The 6,000-nt window shown below is 42.5% G+C and overlaps 2 long non-coding RNA genes across 7 annotated transcripts in view; both read right to left on the bottom strand.

Annotated features, from left to right (window-relative positions):
- LOC123334655 overlaps window positions 1–3,814 on the bottom strand; it is a 49,434-nt gene extending 45,620 nt beyond the window's left edge. For all 6 annotated transcript variants that reach the window (XR_006552655.2, XR_006552659.2, XR_006552657.2 and 3 more), the window contains exons 1-2: window positions 3,756–3,814; window positions 2,659–2,836 (exon numbers count right to left, since the gene is read on the bottom strand). This is a non-coding gene — a long non-coding RNA (uncharacterized LOC123334655). The remainder of the gene's footprint in view (window positions 1–2,658; window positions 2,837–3,755) is intronic.
- On the bottom strand, window positions 473–2,652 carry LOC123334656. Its single transcript, XR_006552660.2, has 2 exons — window positions 1,818–2,652; window positions 473–730 (listed from the first exon to the last, which is right to left on the bottom strand). It is a non-coding gene; the product is annotated as an uncharacterized LOC123334656 (long non-coding RNA).
- Window positions 3,815–6,000: the final 2,186 nt, after the last annotated feature.

Consider the following 6,000-nt stretch of genomic DNA (forward strand, 5'->3'; position numbering starts at 1 on the left):
GAGATCCAACCAGTCCATTCTGAAGGAGATCAGCCCTGGGATTTCTTTGGAGGGAATGATGCTGAAGCTGAAACTCCAATACTTTGGCCACCTGATGCAAAGAGCTGACTCATTGGAAAAGACCTGATGCTGGGAAAGATTGAAGGCAGGAGGAGAAGGGGATGACAAAGGAAGGGATGGTTGGATGGCATCACTGACTCAATGGACATGAGTTTGAGCAAGCTCTGGGAGTTGGTGATGGACAGGGAGTCCTGGTGTGCTGCAGTCCATGGGGTCACAAAGAGTTGGATATGACTGAGTGACTGAACTGAAAGATACAGCACCAAAAGAGGAGAAGAAACCACATAGAGCAGAGAGGGCCAAGAGGAGTATGAAAAAGGAGAGTCGAATCCTGGAAACTCAGGGAAAAGACAAGGAATGTTATTCGGTTTGAAGGATCAACTCTCCTAAAAGATGGGGCATTATTTCTCCATTGCTTTCTGTATTATTTTTATTCGGTAAGCTTGGTATGAAGGGCTGGGGGAGGACTTTTGACAGCCCTAGCTGTCAGTCCCTCTGTTGACAGCTGCTATTTTTTGCTCCTGCTATTTCACTCCTTCCCAGCAGCTCCCTCCACTGCAGGTGAATGAGCTGAGTGGTTCCACCCCCGCAGCGCGGCTGCTCCCTCCTCACACCCGAGCTCCTGCTCTTGGGAGCATTTGCAGCAGTTCTGGTGGAGGAAACACAAGTCCTGCCGGAAGAGAAGCCTGGGTAAGAGTTTTCACATGGCCTGAGCAGGGATGGCAGGCTGCCATCTGAAGTGAGCAGTTTGAATTCAGTAACTATTGTAGAAATTGGCAGCCAACTGTGAGATCAAACATAGGGTGGCTGATCTTTACCACCCTGCATGTTGAGAGCAAAGACTAGCACCTGCCTTGTGAGCTTCAACTTTTTGCACAGAGGATCCAGATCAGTGTAATAATAAACAGTGACATACTAGGTTCTCCCCTGTAATTACTAAAGTCACTAAATTTCAAAACATTTTAGGTTTCAAAATGCATAAGAACTCACACACCTGTCAAAGGTTTTCAATGATCTATCCTTACTAAACCCAGTTTGTTTTGAAATGTCATAAGCCCAGGGTTTTTTGTTTTGTTTTTATTTAACCTGAAATTCCTTTTTTAGACTCTCTTCACAATTGTGTAATCCACTTAAAGAAGTGACATGGATATTGTCATTCCTTCCTAAATCTTAGAGTAAATAGTTCTGGAAGATGTTTCAAAGCAGGGCATCGATAACTTCATGCTAGCTCTCTTAAGCAAGTACTCATCCTGACCACCTCCACCCTCCTATCCCCCCACCCCTGCCCCTACCATACACACAAGCAAAATCATGAACAAGACAAATCCAGTTCTTTGCTGTGAATCCTCCAATATTTGCCAAACTGATAAGCTCTCCTACACTCCTCTTTCTGAATTCATCCTGACAAAAATTGCAAGCAAAACCATCCAAACATAGAACACTCCCTGGCTTTTTTTGTTTTTCTTAGTTCAAGAACATGTACTTTTCAGGCAACAAATTCCAAATACCCCTTATGATTTTTTCATTGCATTTTTGAAGACTTGCAGATACAGCTGCACTTTATTTGGAAGTTTCCACCTCCCTGTTGTAAATAACTTTCAAAAGCTCAACAAAGAACAGCATTTACTGATTACCAAAAATGTATACAGGATAATAACACAATATCAACTGGAATTGTGCTAAAATTATTATACACCAGTCATTATAGCATCAATGCTTTGAGTACTAGAGGAGGAAATACATTAAAATAAAGCCACCTTATCTTGCTCGCTAACAAAGAGCCACGAACGAAAACTTGCTTTGAATTCTGGGACTGATTTTGAATAGCAGTGGTTTTGGTCCATGGACTCGCACTACAAACATCACCCGGGAACTCGTTAGAGATGACAATCGTCAAGCCTTACCCCAGGCTTACCTAGGGAAGGAGGGGCTTTCAATCTCTTTAATAAGCTGCCCAGGTGGTTACGATACGCACTCAAGTTTGAAACCACTTGCTGTAACAGCCCTGGAGCGGAACTGAAGTTAAGTAGAAACACCTGTCACTTAAACAGCCTACCATCCCATGACTTTCATTTTTTCAATGAAGTTTTTAGTTTCAGAACAGTTTGATAGCCACAAAATGTTGCAAAGAGGGTACAGAGAGTTCCTACACACGCCATCACCAGCTTCCCCTATTGTGATATGCTGCATTAGTGCCGTACAAATGTCACAATTAATGAACCCACAATGACACGTTATCAATGAGCTAAAGCCTGTACTTTAGCTGTGTTTCCTTAAATTTTGCCTGATGTCTTTTTTCTGATCTACAGTCCCATCCTGGACATGGTGCATTTAATGATCACACCGCCTTAGGCTCCTCTTGGCTGTGATAGTTCCTCAAACTTTTTTTGGTTTTGGTGACCTTGACTGTTTTGAGTACTGGCTAATTACATGAAGAGTGTTCCTTAAATGGGATTTGTCTGATGTTTTCCTCATGATTAGATTGGGATTATGAATTTGGGGAATGAAGACCCCAGTGACAGTCTCATCATATCTTGTCAAAGATACAAATTACCAGTAACAAATCACCTTAGGATGGATAATGTTAATTTTGATCACCTGGCTGAGATAGCATTGCTCAGGTTTCTCCAGCATAAAGATATTCATTTTTCGTCCTTTCCTTGCTATAGTCTTTGGAAGTCAGTCTCGATGGACAGCCTGCATTTAAGAGTAGGCAATTATGCTCCACCTCCATGAGAGTGGAGTATCTACGTAAACCAGCATCAGAATTTTGCACCTGAAAAAATAAATAAGACCAGTTTTGATATTTGTGTCATGTGTTGACTGTTGAGATCCTCACACCCAGCAGTAGATACAAATTCTCTTCCATTCTTCCTGTCCTATTTGTCAGCCATGGTTGCCTGGAGGGGCTCATCCAAACCCACGTGGAAACATGTCTAGTGACTATGTGTTTATTGCTGACAACTATTCCATCCACTGGTCTTCCATATTTCCGAATGACAGAGCATAACTAAGTAGCCCTAAAATTGTCTCCCCATGCAATCTTCCTCACTCCAGCTCTGACTCCTGCTTACCTATAAATAAATAGTAACAATAATAAACCAACTACTGTGAGTTGGCAATATTCCGCTCCATAGCCCTAAGTTCACTTTCTCTCTTCTTAATGATTTAATGCTCTACCTTTGTCTTCTCTATCATTCATCAATTTCCTTCTGATCCTATACTTTTTTTGTGAATCTTTTTCCCCAGTTCTAGACATGTTTAGCTCATATGACTAATAATACCATTCTTTTACAAGGAATCAGATTAAAATAATTTTTAAAATCCCTAACATTCCTTTTCATTATAGGGGACTGGAATGCAAAAGTGGGAAGTCAAGAAACACCTGGAGTAACAGGCAAATTTGGCCTTGGAATACGGAATGAAGCAGGGCAAAGACTAATAGAGTTTTGCCAAGAAAATGCACTGGTCATAACTGCCGGGGTCCAGCCCCGGCTGATCCAGGGTATTCGAAGCGGGGACGGCGTTGGCGAGGGTAAGGATACAATAGCTTCAATTAGATATTAATTAAAGATATAAAGAGTAATAGAATGAGGATAGCTCAGTAGGAAAATTCAGTGGAGAAAAGAGGCTGAGTAGCTTGGTTTACGCGGGAGACCAATAAAACTTCAAGACAAGAAGTTTGCACCACTTACGTAGGCCGCAGGCGTCCTTCCGTTCTCCCGAAGGAGAGGAGACACTGAGGCCTCCCCGGTCGGATCTTAGAAGCCCAGGCATAATTAGCAAGCATGGTGGGTTCCGTGCTCCAGATGGAGACTCAGCCAGAACTTGAAAGAGAGAGCAACATGGGGAGACCAAGTTTCGGTGAACAAGGCCCGCACTTTATTTTCCAAAGTAGTTTTTATACCTAAAGTTGTGCATAGAGGATAATGGGGGAAGGGGTGGAGTCATGCAAGGACAGCAGTTCCTGGTCCTAATTGAAGCCAGGCTTTTCAAACTTATCATATGCAAAAGTTCAGGTGAATTACATCATCTTCTGGCCAGGAGGCCTGTTAACATTTTAAGAAACTTATCTTTCTCTAAAGGTGATTATTCCAAAGTCAGGCACCAGCCTCCAAAAAAGCATTGGACAAAGCTGCATTTTACATTTCTATACACCCATTATATCAATGAATACACTGCCAAGGACACAGTAGGTAAGGAGTATGGAGACTTAGCAGCAAACATTGGCCCAACAAGTGAAAAACCCTTCACCAATACAATTTCTAATCAATCTTTTAACTACTCAAAGGAATCTGTGTTTAGACAGTTTAGAACATCTCCTGCCTCTCACAGTTGGGAGGCTCTGAACAATCACATGTGGCTGGAAAAACCTATTCAGGCAGGCTAGAGGATTTCCAAAGGAGTTTGTAGGTTAAACACTGTCACACCCAGGAATTATTAACTGGAGCTGTAAGCTAACTCTTTTTTTCAGAGAGAGGTAGTGGGGGACAGCCCCCCGTAAAGTCAGAGGTGTAGGTGAAAGCACAAAGCAGAAAGTAGGCAGACTCTGGTTTTGGGGGTAGATGCTCGAGAATTTCCAGGGGGACTCCTGAGGCTCGATCCCGCCTTTGCGTATGCCGAGCCTCCTTCCTCATGACCTTTGCCACGGGTGGAGCTCCTCACGCTGGCTCCCGGCAGTGATAGAATTCCAGTTGAGCTATTCCAGATCCTGAAAGATGATGCTGTGGAAAGTGCTGCACTCAATATGCAATATGCACTCAATATGCAATATGCCGGCTCCTGGCACATAACAAACACCCTCTTCCAACAACACAGGAGAAGACTCTACACATGGATATCACCAGATGGTCAACACCAAAATCAGATTGATTATATTCTTTGCAGCCCAGATGGAGAAGCTCTTATACAGTCAACAAAAACAAGACGAGGAGCTGACTGTGGCTCAGATCATGAACTCCTTATTGCCAAATTCAGACTTAAATTGAAGAAAGTAGGGAAAACCACTAGACCATTCAGGTATGACCTAAATCAAATCCCTTATGATTATACAGTGGAAGTGAGAAATAGATTTAAGGGCCTAGATCTGATAGATAGAGTGCCTGATGAACTATGGAATGAGGTTCGTGACATTGTACAGGAGACAGGGATCAAGACCATCCCCATGGAAAAGAAATGCAAAAAAGCAAAATGGCTGTCTGGGGAGGCCTTACAAATAGCTGTGAAAAGAAGAGAAGCGAAAAGCAAAGGAGAAAAGGAAAGATATAAGCATCTGAATGCAGAGTTCCAAAGAATAGCAAGAAGAGATAAGAAAGCCTTCTTCAGTGATCAATGCAAAGAAATAGAGGAAAACAACAGAATGGGAAAGATTAGAGAAGATCTCTTCAAGAAAATTAGAGATACCAAGGGGACATTTCATTTAAAGATGGGCTCGATAAAGGACAGAAATGGTATGGACCTAACAGAAGCAGAAGATATTAAGAAGAGGTGGCAAGAATACACAGAAGAACTGTGCAAAAAAGATCTTCACGACCCAGATAATCATGATGGTGTGATCATTCATCTAGTGCCAGACATTCTGGAATGTGAAATCAAGTGGGCCTTAGAAAGCATCACTACGAACAAAGCTAGTGGAAGTGATGGAATTCCAGTTGAGCTATTTCAAATCCTGAAACATGATGCTGTGAAAGTGCTGCACTCAATATGCCAGCAAATTTGGAAAACTCAGCAGTGGCCACAGGATGGGAAAGGTCAATTTTCATTCCAATCCCAAAGAAAGGCAGTGCCAAAGAATGCTCAAACTACCGCACAATTGCACTCATCTCACACGCTAGTAAAGTAATCCTCAAAATTCTCCAAGCCAGGCTTCAGTGCGAACTTCCAGATGTTCAAGCTGGTTTTAGAAAAGGCAGAGGAACCAGAGATCAAATTGCCAACATC

The sequence above is a fragment of the Bubalus bubalis genome, chromosome 8 (genome assembly GCF_019923935.1).
Source record: "Bubalus bubalis isolate 160015118507 breed Murrah chromosome 8, NDDB_SH_1, whole genome shotgun sequence".
Lineage (NCBI taxonomy): Eukaryota > Metazoa > Chordata > Mammalia > Artiodactyla > Bovidae > Bubalus > Bubalus bubalis.